Below are 14,807 nucleotides of genomic sequence, written 5' to 3'. Positions count from 1 at the left end.
GGTGTAGAAAAATGTATTTCACGCAATTTTTCGACATCTAGAAATTACATGTACAACTGCGTGAGACAATGTTCTGGAAATTCAACCTAATTATATGAACAGAACAAATATCGGTTTTATGACATATTTTTGAAGTCTGAGTCTTGCGATAGATTGCGACTTGCTGTTGACTGATTAAAGACTGATTATATATATATATATATATAGAAATATATATATATATATATATATATATATATATATATATATATATATATATATATATATATATATATATATATATACCAATGGTGGTGGGACCACCTGGATAGAGAATTACACTATGTAACACAATTTTTGTTCCTGGGTAGTAAGTGTTATTTCCTAATTGCTTATGCCTCAAAAGTATAGAACATGGCTATTATTCCCCACAAACTTTGCTTTTGTGACCAGGACAGTGATATTTCGAAATATCACTATTTCCAATGGGACAACATATGTATCCAAATTAACATGTATTTATACTAAAGTAATACAAAAATGACTACAAAAGATTTAGAAGTGAGTAGCTTTGAGATTTACGATTATACGAGCATTTAGAAAACTTTAACCATTTACAGTATAATCGTAAATCTAGAAAAACGACTCACTTCTAAATCTTCTGTAGTCATTTTTGTATTACTTTAGTATAAATACATGTTAATTTGGATTCATATGTTGTTTTTTTCTGACTTTATGTGAACAAAAAGACACACATTTGCCCGTTTTCCCATTGGAAATAGTGATATTTTGAAATATCACTGTCCAGGTCATAAAAGCAAAGTTTGTGGGGAATAATAACATTCTCTATACTTTTGAGGCATAAGCAATTAGGAAATAACACTTACTACCCAGGAACAAAAAAAAAATTGTTACACAGTGTTATTAAACTGTGAAGGAAACAGTGGCAGGGCATTAGAAGGCCCAGCTATAAAGGGTGTTTATGTGTGGAGGACGAGAGTGGTGCCGTCCGCCACGTTATTGTTTTGTATTTGCTTATTTTAGAACAGGGTTTCCCCCTCCGCCCCTGTGTTATAGTGTACTTGTTTGTTGCATTTATGGCACCGTGTTATTGTTTATTCAGGATTTCTGTATTTAAATATGACGGCGAGAGCCGTGTGTTTGTTTTGTAGTATGGATGGGTAGCACCATCCATGATAAAAAACTTGTGCAGAAGGTGGTCATCTTCCAAGTCTAATTAGTGAATTTATTAATTGGGAGATGACCACCAAGACAAAAACCTGCTAGGTTCTCCGTTCCGGGTGTGGGTGTCCAAAGGAGGAACGAGAGCGAGCGATGACAGAAAGAGAAATTTAAAATGATAACAGGAACCGTGAAGGCTTTGTTAATCTCTTATTTGTGCTCTGTGAGCATTTATTTGTGTTCAACTATTTTATTTATTTTTGATGTATTTAAATAAAATGCGCACAACTTGTCACTTATATTTGGTTAAAATTCACTAGATGTGATCGAAAAAAAATGAGAGCAGGTGCAGTGACTGTTTATTGTGCCGATTAACAACTGACATCACGAAGATGCTGCAAAATTATCTGTCGATCTTGAACAGGTGTTGCGACTCTTGGGGTCTCCCAGTTCGTGGCCTGTCATTGATAGTGTGTGTCTGGTTATACCGTCTCGCCAGGTTTGAAATTTCTGACTGTGAGCAACCAAGACAGCGAGACACAGTACGCTGCCCTAGTCCAGCCTCCAGCATGCTGATTGCTCATAGGCACTGCTCTCAGACTTAGCATATTGACTTTTTTCTGCGATTTTCTTTGTTACTTTTATTTAAGGTTGTAATTCAATAGCTGAAATGAGTCAATATCCAGTGCCCAATCAACTGTCTCACTAATTAGGTGATTAAGTGCATATGCGTCAGTCATAGTAACGGATAAATGATTGATTGATTAAAAAGAAACCAAAAACAAACATTGTCAATGTCCATCATTTATATACCTTATTTTTTTCAAAAACAAATGTTGATGCTCAGTATACAATATAACCCAAAACAAATATGTGTTCATGTTTGTACATTTATTAAAAACTGTGAAGGAGACCGATTACCAAGTCAATTTTACCACAGGTCCTTCAAACCCTCATCTATAAGCCCACCAAAGGTCAAAAGTCATTTAACACGTGTTTCCACAAGTGCTTCAAAGATGGGGCCATTTTTGATACTTTTATCCTGAAACTTTTTTGTGGTGTCTTTAAATCAGACAGTAATGTAGACAGACAGCAGCAGAGCTGCATACAGATAGTTAAATTATGAGCACACCTAAGCAATTTCAAAGTGAAATCTCCTCTACTTTAGAAAGAACATGCACTTAAAAAAAACACTCAGGAATTTGACAATTGGACAATTCTAAGGCCGCAAGCAACATAGAAATACTAAAGTGGTGGTACTTATTTTGCATGAATTCTACAGAAGACCTCTCTGTCTCTGTACAGAAGCAGAATCACTCCAAAATGAGACTTGTTTCAATTATGACTACCCCCCCTCCCAATACAATATTGTTAACATGATGCTAAATAAAAACAAGCTTTAAACTACTTGCAGTTAAAAAATACAGGAAAATAGCCACCAATTTAAAACTGTGCAAGAACAAACAAACATGTTACTGCAATTTGAGGTTAGCTTCAGATGGCAGTCTCAATTTTTTTTTTTTGGTGGTGGCTACTGCTGACAGTTTTTAAAATAGTGAATTCAGTTTCAGCTAGAAAAAGAAACAACACATTTTAAAGAAAGTCACAAATGGCTCCAGCATTAAAACATATTTCTTCACCTTCTGCCGAAAGCCACATCCTTGAGAGAGCATACAGCTTCAGAGTTAGTAATGTCAAAGCCATGCAAGAGAATTACTGAACCACTGAGCACTGCAACACCTTTGCAAAAGAGAATTCAGTATTTGCATACATGTGTGTAGAATAGATGTTGTGGCCATGTTGACGGTAATCATGATTAAACAATGGACCGTCATTTACCTAAAAAACCCCTCTGCTTCTAAACGAATCCGGTTTAAATAACAATATGAAATCTGCTAATATCAGGGGAAACTACTAAACCACAGAAAGCAAAGCTTAAACTACCTTCCCATATGCTTCCCACTTGGGTTTAACTTGAAAGCAACTGGAAATCACTCATTTAATTTAGCAGCATATCGGGATTAAATCAATGTTGCAGACGCTGTCAGTCCCAGTTTGGACTGAGGGCTGACAGAGCTCGATATTTCCAACTCACACCGACAGGGGAAGTTACCGAAATCAGAGTCCAATGTGAATGATGCAAAAGCAGACAAATCTTCGACTGCAGAAAAAAGCATGTAGGCTGAATAGCTGAGAACATATGGTGCTGTTGGAGAAATACTGGAGGTTGCTGTATTCATTTAGAAATGCAATTATACAATAACTCCTGAACTTCAAATATTAAAGTAAAAACAAAACTGCACTAAAAACCTTCAGAATGATTGCAAACACTAGAAAATTCAATTTGAATCTCTTATGAAGAAACCAGTGCACCGTTACACCCAGGAAACTGATCATGTAAAAATTAATGCAACAAATTTACTGAAATTGAATAGAAAGAAGTACTGAGATTCAGAAAGATTTCTCACCAACACACACCACTGAGATCAATTGACATATTTGTTATAGGTCCCAGCCAATACCATGCCAGAAACGCCTTTTTTCCCCACTATATCAGGAGGCTCAGTGCCCAGACAAACACTATGTAAAAATGTTTAAATCATGCAACAGAAAGTTAGAGAACCCTATGTACTGCAGTATAGGAGACGAGACATATTTAATGACTCATTCACTTAATTTGATAACATGAAAAAATCCATTTGTTGCAGTTTCTATGTAGTTTATTGCCAGCTGCTGCCAATACTTGCAGAATGAGGCGAACAAAATTACATTTAAGTCTGGTTTAAGTTAAGGAAGCAAAACCATATCTTAAAATAGGGGTGCGGTCTCCTTTCATTTTTTAAACAACATTTTCAATAAACTGAGCGGCTGACCCACTGCTACATTTGCACAAAGGTCTTCAGAAATCTCAAAATAAAATCTAAAATATTTTTTTAGTGCAAAGACCCCTAAAGACTTTAGTTATTTTATGCAAAAGTAAATGTCTGTGGTTCTAGCTCATACACGGCTTCCCACATGTGCTTATAAAAAGTAACAATCTCCTTAAAACCATAAAAATATACACATTTAAAAAAAAAAAAGTGTACAGGACACTAACATTTAAAACATAAAAAGGAAAGAAATACACTTTTGTAAATCACTTAAAGTCAGAAAAACAAACAAACAAAAAAATAAACCAAACAAACCACAGACTACGGTTGTGCTTTGACAAATCCAAAGCGATCTTCTGCTTTTGGAACTGATGCGTTCCATCTGACCCAAATATTTATAAAAAACAAATCCCACAAATCCAGCCCGATTCATGACGTCAGGCTTTGCGTAGCCCGTGAGAACACAGCATGAACAGGAAGTGATGCGGTGGAAAGGTTTCATCGCTGTAAGGCAAGAATTACAGAAAGTCTTAATTTTTTTAATTTTTTTTTTTATAATCCTTGCTGTAAAGAACGATGTTGGATCGGGAGGGTGTAGGACTCCATACATCTCAACTGACCTTTATTAAAACGAGAGCTCTTTTTAAAATCCAAATTCGTGTTCCTCCCACCCTTACAGAAATGCCCTATAGGATCGTATAGCGGTACTATAGGACATTATGGGACTAAAAAGGTTTTACAGAAATCCTAAAGGATTCTTTAAAAAAAATATCATCCTATAGTACTCAATCCACCCCCCCCCCCCCCCCCAGTGTATCCAAAACAAACTAAGGCTAGACAAAATAACTCTGAAATAGTGTTTACTGTTTGACTCCGCACTTTGTTTTCAAGATGCAGAATTCCGTATGCTTACATTTTTACATATCTAAATATTTTAAAAACGTAATAAGAACAGCTCTATTGCCGATGTAACGTATAACCCCCTATTGCTGCAATGGTTAACAGAAGCATGCTTATTTGGCGCACAGTAGTGACAGAGATTTTAAAGAAGTGGAAGTTTTCGTCTTGGAAAGTAAACAAACTGAACGGTCAACAAGGACTTTCAGTGCGTTAAAGAATGCAGTAGAACAATATAATTGTATTTTAGTAGGCATAACTATTATAACATCAGACACCGCACATTCAACCTTGTAGCCATTCATTAAAACACCACAACTTAGTTGCAAGCCGATATGGTTTTAAAAATACCTTGCAGCCCGATTTGAATCACATGTAACAGAAAGTGGCGACAATAAACACCACAGTAGTATATTAACAATGCTGCGGCATGCCTTTCTTTGTAACAAAAAAACCAAAAACGAAATGCTGCCTTAGCATCTGCAGACACAGCACATTGATTTAATTAACTTGTATCACAAATACTGCACTTTAATTCGACCTCGTCTCACTAAAAGTGCACAGACCTCCGTTCATATACAGCCTAACGGCAAAGCACAATACAATAACAGCCCTAACGTTTTGAAGCACATCAACACACACCGTAGGACTCGGAATATGTTTATTTTTTTATTTTCGAGTGTCAAACTAAAGCAACCCGATGTATTTAAAATAACTATTGTTCATTTTTCTTAAATTTTTGTTTTTTGTTCCGTCAAAACAAACAAATACATTTTCCGACTGTAAATAAACCATCTCGGTAATTATGCATGCTAGTTTTCCTAAAATACAAATAAAGCGTCTTACCTGAAGCACGGCTGGTCAATTCATTCCCATATCCCCTGTGTACGCCTCTCTAAAAGCAACTTTTTTCTTTTATGTTTTTTTTTTTTTTTTTTTTTTTTTTTTAATTAAATATACACACGATAAGCGCAGATGATGTTAAAAAATCACGTTCCGTCTGATTATTCTGCTCTGTCTCTGAGGTTAACAGATGATGGCGCAGCTGCAGCAAATTCACAATGAACTAACGGGACCAGCCCAGTGACAGGCAACGCCTGCAACCAATTGAAGGGTGAAGAGGACTCTCACAAGCCAATCGTCTTGCACTCCTGGAAACGGGGGTGGAAGATTGATTAGTAAATAAGTTAGGTGGCGTCTCCACTCCGGTGACCCGGGTTGATATTAATATTATTAGTGGCAGTTGCTTTGTGGATGTACGCAGAGCTCTATTTCATCCGTATTGAAAGCCTGTGATAGCAAAAAGAGGTAGGCGTGAATGCGTAAACTGGGATGTTGTTGCAGTGTTTTGTGAAAGAAGAATACGAATTTGCATTCTGCCTATGACCTGTTTTTAATAGCGCAGTATAACATGTAATGTTATTTTCTGTGATGTAGTTTGCTACACAACAAGATGGGACAAACACACATGTGGCACTGCCATCTGTCAAGGGCTGGACTTGCTTGGCAAGACTACATCAGTTTCCCATTCACATCTGTGTTGATAGAGGGCGACGGTTCTCAGGCCATAGCAGGGATCTATCTGCTGAGCGCCGGTGTGTCTTAGGAATTGTGCGGGTGATGTCATGTCACCCATCGCCAGCGTAAATCGTGAGCTACACCAGGTCGCATAAGCAGATGTGAGTGTGCACTCGTGTTTCAATTCCTAAGTCACTTCAGTGTCTTTAAGACCGTTCCTCGTGAACAATCAGTAATTTCTCATTATCAGCCCAATATATTTATATTTCACCTTGAAAAGGCTGAGTGTTTTTCTTTTTTTTTTTTTTTTTTTTTTTAAATCTGACTATGCTGTTCTCAAATAAAATTTCAGACGATTGGCACCCTCTACTGGCTGGAAACCCTAAAATGCAGTGTAATTTAAACCATTTGCCATTTAAATTTATTTCGTGGAAGAAGCACGAGAAAATGACGTGTTAGGGAGACCGGGGTTGCTTGTCACAGGGGTTGGTTGTCACAGTGCTCATAGCTATGAAACCGGTATTATTTTGTAGCATGGGTCAACATTTCAAGGGTCTGTATTTTTTTATGTTCACTAAAAAGTAAAAATATAACTTTTTCTGTCATTGTGCACAGTAGAAACTTTATGTTATTTAAAAAAAACACACACACACACACACACACACACACACACACAAAACCCCTAAAAATGTTGCATTATTGTCTACTGTAAAAGCAAGAACATACGTTGTGACAACCAATCCCATATCGTGTGACAGCCAACCCCTGTAGGGGGCAGGTTGTCACAGGTGACCGGCGCATTTTCAACCATCTAAATATCACATTTGGAATAAAGTGATGCTGAAATAAAAAAAAATAAAAATCAATTTGTATGTGAAGAGTTACTCTTCAATATAACGAGGAACAGAACCTCGCAGCATGTCACCAGATTGAGGAAAATAATAAAGAGAAAAAAGTGTTACAACCAACCAAATTGCACAATTTACAAAATAAAGGATTCAGATCTGTTTAAATCAAGCATTGCACTTGAATTACACCAGGCTTTTTTGTTATACATTTATTTCTCAAAGTTTTGCTTGCAGCTTGGAACAGTTCCACCCTACAATGCAGCCTGGACTGCATTACAAAGAGAAAGTATTGATACAGTACATTCAGCAGTATACCTGATTGTGACAGAGATCGAATGACACGTGGTGTTAGATCTCCCGCCAGACCTGAGAGGGTACTAGATAAAGGGAGCAGAATACCCTGGACAAAAAGGCATGACACTTTTCCCGTGGGTAGCTGGGAGTCAACCAGCGAGAAAAGGGACTGAGCTACTGTACCTGAACTCAATGACCCGAATGTGAAACGGCGTGGCATCCGCGGATTGGAGAAGCGGATGTGCTCGTTAACCAAGGGGTCACGAGCGAGGGTATAAAATAGGGGCGTAGCAAAGTAATCTGGTCCTTTGTAAATGGTTAAAAACAGCCTAGAAGAGTCCATGCATTTTCCTAAAACCCGTGAGTGTTCTGTTAGTCTGTCTTGTAAACGTTGTTTGTTTGTTTCGTCTGTTTTCAAGATGTCTGTTTACTAGCACGATCCGGAGCTGCAGATGCAGGCCAGCATTAAACTCAGACACCAGCACTTCACTTTCCACTAGGAACTGTCTTTTCACCACAAGCACTTAATTCATGTACTGTATAAACTGTGTCTGTGTCTTTGTGTTTTATGTGGGTGATAAAACTGGACTTTTGGTTGCGGCTCAAACTCGTGGGATTATACAAACTGAATATTGATTGGATTTTAGTGAAGTGTGCATAATAAAGCTGAGTTTGTGTAATAAATCAGCTAGTAGGTCACCAGCGATCCATGTTGCTAGTTAATCACAATGAATGGTGGGTCCACATAGATAATGAATTGCAGGTTACATAACTACAGTAGTTACAACATTTATACATACAGTATACAGTATGTGTATTTTTATCTTTTCAAAGCTGTGGCTTTAATTGGTGCATCATAAGATGCAATTATGAATTACAACCTGTCAAAAATTGCTGATAATGGGGAAAACAAACTTCAACAATTTGAAAACAATTCACCACCAATTTGTTTTTTATGCAGTATCAACTGTCGCTCTGAGAAAGAGTTATGGATTTTGGAGCAAGTAAGGAATGAATGAATTCATGCATAATGAAACAGCCAGCTCACTGTAAACCATGGAAAGGTACATTTGCTACAATATGACAGCCATAATAGAACAGATGTTTCCTGCACTGTAGTCTGTGCAGTAACCGTCCAGTAAGGCTGAAGATAAACTCCTTATGCTGCAGATCAAATCAGGGGTGTTCAGTCATGGCCCCAGAGAGCTATTCCACACCAGATTTAACAGGTAACAGGATATAATAAACTACTTCAGGGTCTGGATGGAGGTTTAATTTGTTCAATTAAATCATTTAGAAAAGGGCTTGCAATTAAAAAAAAAAAAAAAACGAGTAATTGGCACAGATAATTACTGCAGAGCGGAGCAGCTGTTGCTTGGGCTTTCTGTTGCTGGTTGTCTTCTCTTCCAGTTGGTTTCTTACTTTCTTGCAACCAGTGCATGTCCTGATCTCTGCCAAGACATAGGATCCACAGTTATTTGGGTCAAGGGTTGGAGAAAATCTGTCACGGTCATTTTGTACAGATGTAAATTAGCTGAATAATAATAATAATATAAACCTTGATAATCATCTCCGCCAATCAGGTTGAGTAGAGTAGTCATCATCCAATCCAATGGTAGATTACCTCTAATAGCTAACGGAACTTTGACTTTGGAAGCTTGTTTGGTTTATAATGGCAATAACATCCTTTGCCATTGCCTGGTAGATAATGAACACTTTCTTTCGTTAATTGCCCTTGCCCTTGGCTTTAGGAAACTTCCAGTTGCTGTGGTCAGTAATCTATCAGGCTTAATGAAATCCCACCACCAGAAAAGGAGCATAAAAAATGTGCAACTACACTACTATTTCAGCACAATTCAAGACAATTCCATTTTGAATTAGGGTGTGCTTGCTGGAAGTTGGACACAAGAAAGGTGGGAAGCTTTAAATGCCATTCTATTTATTCTCTTCCATTTCCCCCTCGCCATGTATTATGTCGCAGCCTTATCACTGGTTCTGAATTCTGCTGCTCCAATATCAAATTTCACAATCCTCCAGGAATTACAGAGGTTTTTTAAAAAACGACTTCATGATTTTAAAGAAATCACTTGATGAGATGACCTTTGAACTGTACTCCACCTTCTCCATGCTGTCACGTTTTAGTGGTGCAAGAGGGCATTCTCTAATGCCAACAAGCCAGCTAAGTGGTGTCTGTGACTAAACATACAAAAACACATGGAGTTAAAGTGAACATTTTACTAGCTAAAGAAATATGTTTTGATTGTCATGTCTGAAACCTAATTTTTAGGTTTGGTTCATTGGAAACATATTCTTTCTGAAGTTAGTGATGTCATATAATGGGATACGAATGGACTGGAGAGATATCAAGCTGGCAGTTTTCAGAACTAACCTATTATATCAGCAGTAACCCAAGAGGTCATCTGACACAGAAGAAGAGGCTTTTCAAAAAACACGTGTCACCCTGGGCGATGTCATATGTCTTTCTGCGGTTTAGTCAAATCAGTCCTAGAGATACAATTGCCTAAAGAAAAAAATATTTACAAAAACTGATGTGATGCAACAACACAGCACATTTTACATAGGAAAATATCTCTAATAAAAGTGTTACAAATATTTAGCTGCTACTCTGCACAAATTTAATGTAACCTCAGTTCCCTGAAAAAGAAGATGACTGCCAAATTGAATATTTTTGGGACATGCCTGCTTGTAATGTATTTGATAAGTATTTTATATCAAAGCTGCTGAAAGGCCCCTCCGCAGAGTGAAGTCCTCGGTCCCCCAAGATAATAGTCACTGTGTGGAGATCTCGGCCTCTTTTACATTGAAGCCGTGAGTGCGAGTGAAGCGATCTCACAAGGTTGCCGGTCATCTCTTTCAGGGAACTGGGGTTACATCTGTAACCTAGTGTTCCCTTTCAATTTGAAGATGACAGCTAAATTGAATACTTTTGGGAAAGTATACCAGAGCTGTTGTGAGGGAGAATGAGCAGACTGCATCTGAGAGACACCTCACTACTGCCATCTAGTGTTGGTGGTTTGAGCGTGTAACCTCAAGGACCCTAGTACTTATTAAAGGCATAAAAGGATCTACAACATTAAGTCGGTAGAACCTGGTAAATGTATGCGGGGTAGTCCAGCTAGCCGCAGTACATATGTCGGTCAACAAGCACCTCTGGTTGAGTGCGTGGCCACCCTCCCAGGTAGGGGTAGGCCGGCATTAGTATACGCAGTCAAAACTGTGTCCACAATCCAATGGGACAATTGCTGCTTAGAGAGGGCTTGACCTTGGGTTCGTTCACCAGGGCAAACGAAGAGCTTGTCAGACTGATGCAGCACTCTCGTACTATCCACATAGCATCTCAATGCCCGAACTGGGCAGAGGGAATTCAATCTCCTATCTGACTCCTCCGCGAAAGGAGGGGGATGGAAAGCCTCTAGTTCCACTGACTGATTCAAGTGAAACACTATAATCACCTTAGGGAGGAAAGCAGGGTTCATGTGCAACAATACTGTTTCCATCGTGCCAAATGCGCATATAGGAACTGTGCACGGACAGTGCCTGTAGCTCGCTGACCCGCTTAATGGAGGTGATAGCTAACAGAAAGGCTGTCTTCATAAAGAGACATTTCAGCTCTATGGTGTCTATGGGCTCAATTGGGGTCTTAGTGACAGCCTCCAGTACCATGTAGAAAAACAGGTCGCCAGTATATGAGTGCCCGCAATACTGAGTTGATAGGAACGTGGCAAGCAGATATGGCAAATCAGCAGCTGAAAGGCTATCTGGTGTAACCTTGGGGACCGAAGTCCTCCCTGGTAGTTCACGTGCGCAACCATGCCATGCGGACAAGGACATGTTTGTTGCGGAGCACAGGGAGAAAATGTTACAGAGTGAGGTGGACTGCTCTCTGATCTAGTGCATTTATGTGCAGGGACGTCCAGCACCCCGACCAGGATCTGCAGACTCCTCTGTCTGCCCAGACCGCTCCTCAACCGGAGCTGGATGTGTCTGTCGTCACCACCCATCCTTACACCTTCGCTCAGGTGAGGGGCTTGCCTCCACAAGACTAGCGCTCTCCAGCACAGACAAGACACTGTCAACCGTCGCGCTTGGGGTGTAGCCAAAAGGCATTGAGCCACGCTTGAAGCGGGTGCATGTGTAGTAACTCTAGTTGGATGCTGTGTCTATCAGACCCAGTAGTTTCAGGCACAATGCTAATTGCACTCTGAACGGTGGTTGAGGCAGGGCCAGGCAGTTACGAATAGCAGCTACCCTGCCGTTCAACAGGTAGGCTCGCATTGCAAGGGAGTCCAGCCAGAGACCCAAATAGACTATACTCTGCACCAGTGTTAATTGGCTTTTTGCATAGTTGAGGGTGAGAACCAGCCACAACTATTGCTCTGTCATAATTGCCGCGTGGGCCACTGCTCCTTCCTGGGACTGGGAACAAATCAGCCAATCATCCAGGTAATTTATCACCCTGATCCCTTGCAGCTGCATTCATGCACTTTGAAAATGTGCAGGGGGCTAAGGAGAGGCCGAATGGCAGCACGGAGAACTCAAAGATGCTCCCCTGAAAGCGAAAGTGGAGAACAGATAGGAACGTGAAAATATACGTCCTTCAGGTCCACTGTTGTGAACCAGTCGCCCGGCCAGACAGACTGTAGGATGTGGAGATGTGTGACCATCTGGAACTTTCTCTCCCTGAAGAACCCTTTGAGATATCTCAGGTCTAGGATGGGCTGAAGGCCGTTGTCCTTTTTTGGCACCAAAAAATACCATTATAAAATCTCCTCTACAACTAGTCCAAAGCTGTGGCCAGGGGAGATAGGAACATCTAGTAAGGCCCTTGGAAGCCGAAGATTTGTAGTAGAGTGCCTGATACTACAGGTAGCTCAGAAGCTAACGGCTCGGAGAGGGTTATGGAGCACAGCATACCGTTAAGATGCCTCCTGTGTTAGCCAGATGCGCTACTTGCGCTTCAGCCGCATAAGCCTTCTTAAGGTGTGCTTCCGTGATCCTGCATTGGCCATTAGGGCATACAGGATCTCGGGACAGGCCTCCAACTGGGGGGGTTGTACTACGGCTGTTATGGTGGAGTCTACTGGCAGGAACTGTGCCAGCACTACCGCCTCCGTGCCTTTCATTGACGTGAGTGCGGCTGCGCTCTTGGACATGCTGGGCGCTGAGGCCGGGTGTTGCCAAGAGGACTTGACCTCCTCCAGGAGCGATGTCCCGGTGGAAAATGACGCTCAAACATCAAAGGAATGGGAGTTTAAAAAGGCAAGATACACAAATGACCTCATGAAAGTAGCTTATCGGCAGAGTGAGAAAGACAATAAATATCTGCATAACATATTGCTAGGTCTGAGTCCTGATTCTCTGTCTGCAAGAAGGACTCCTCATCCCAGGAAGCCACTAGGGAGAGCGCATCCTGTTCCTGCTTGCTCATCACCACGTCCTGTTGCACAACCTCTATAGCAACCACTGGTGAAGCTGGGGTATACTCTGGGGCAGGCGCAGGGAGGACCTGCTGCCTGCTTGTGCTTGAATATCTGGGCCATTTGAGCCTTTAATTCGGCAATATCCCTCGCCTGGTCTGCGTTTCTAGCACTCTTTCTGCCCCTTGAGGGAGATCTAGAGTGATTGCAGTGGCGCTGTGGAGTCTGCGCACAAAGAATACTTTGCATAGGGCTCAGAAGGTGGGGAGGGGAGGCCTGAGATCCCAAGGCTGATGACGGCTCTTCTAGGCTGGCTGCAGGGTTCTCATCCGAGAAAAGTGGCAATCTTTTCATAGGAAATCCTCGATCTTTGGAAAACGTCAATTTAAATATTGTTAGTAGAGAACAAATCAACCCAGATAAACAGTTTGCGGCCCTTTCCATCAGTGCCCGAAGATTGCAGTGGAGTGGAGTACCCAAGATGGTGTCCAGACCGTGTGGAGCTCTCAACCGATGCAGTTTGTAGCTTGCAGCGTGGTAGTGCAGTCATGAACCTGGTTTTTTAGACACTAACACCTTATGTGTGAGTGGTGATGCGTGCAGTCTGGAGTGTTGTCTTTTATTTTTTTTAACTGACAGTAAAATCAATAGTAATTTGTTTCATAACCTGTTCAGGTATTTTTTACAGTTCAAAGTGTCATTTTCTGTGTTACTGTGTTAGCACAATTTATGTTTGAACTTATATCCTTTTGAACTCTGCTAATTCTAATTCTAAGAAAGATTAGTTGTGTTAGTATTAAAACCTCAAGCCAGAAATGTTGCAATGTTAACATCATTGCTGTCCTTTTGAGACAATTAAGTTGTAACCAAGTTGGGTATAAATAAAGCACAGTTGGAGTTTGATGTTAGATCAGAGGACGAAGACTGCTACACTCTGCATCTCTGGAATTGGTAGATATGCTTATCTTTACCTTTTCTATTATGCTTATTGCTAATCTAAGTTTAATAAAGTATTAGTATTGAACTTACTCTTGTTGTAATGAGCCAATTATACTGAGTCAACTCACAACATAACACTCACTTAGGTGAGTCACTTAATAATATGATGATAGATTTAATTAATTCACTTGGTATTCATTTCTGGTAACAAGATCGGTTTCAACAAGTGACTAAAAATTGAGAGGTACACTGGTGGAAATGACTGTGGGATTATATACAACGTGAATATTACATATTTGTAACATGTATTGATTAAATATTGCTGAAAATGTGATAACTTGTATATACTGGTAGCTGGCTATGACACCGAAATACCAAATTTAAGCATGTTAATATTGTACAGTTGTATACAAAATAATGTGCAAGCAAGCTTGGAATAAACAAGCCCCTTCACCCCTTTCTCCCGGTCCCTTCCTTTAACAGAAAACAGTGTAAATGCTGCCGCCATTTAAAATAATATATGTCCCTCTAGATCGATTGCCACTGTATAGAATCATCTTGTTTATAATTTAGTGCAAAGAGAAAAGTGGAACTGGACACGTCTGGATTGGGGGACCCCCACACTGTGTGAGACAACAAGCCAGGGGTATCCCTTCAAAGATCAATCTTGTCTTATCATACATGTCTTTGGTGCTGTATCTAGTTTATCTTTTTCAAGATAATCATAAGGATATTTAAATTTATTATTCGCATTTCTGGGTCATCAGCTACTTTTGAATGAACAAAAGACTTGCCCCAATGTGCCACGCAAAGTACCACCCAACACTGCTGTAGTTCTCCAA

The 14,807-nt window shown here is 40.0% G+C and overlaps 1 protein-coding gene across 4 annotated transcripts in view; it reads right to left on the bottom strand.

Moving 5' to 3' along the window:
- Positions 1 to 5,976, bottom strand: part of LOC121315478 (tyrosine-protein kinase fyna) — a 69,299-nt gene extending 63,323 nt beyond the window's left edge. For 2 of the 4 annotated variants that reach the window (XM_041249590.1, XM_041249591.1), the window contains exon 1: positions 5,775 to 5,976. The gene's annotated coding sequence lies outside the window, so the exon portion shown is untranslated. The remainder of the gene's footprint in view (positions 1 to 5,774) is intronic. The other 2 variants (XM_041249594.1, XM_041249593.1) reach the window with 2 other exon arrangements.
- Between the last annotated feature and the right edge of the window lie 8,831 nt (positions 5,977 to 14,807).

Source organism: Polyodon spathula, chromosome 5 (genome assembly GCF_017654505.1).
Source record: "Polyodon spathula isolate WHYD16114869_AA chromosome 5, ASM1765450v1, whole genome shotgun sequence".
In the NCBI taxonomy this organism is placed as follows: Eukaryota; Metazoa; Chordata; class Actinopteri; order Acipenseriformes; family Polyodontidae; genus Polyodon; species Polyodon spathula.
The sequence above is the reverse complement of the archived record's forward strand: the minus strand, read 5'-3'. Positions and strand labels throughout refer to the sequence as shown.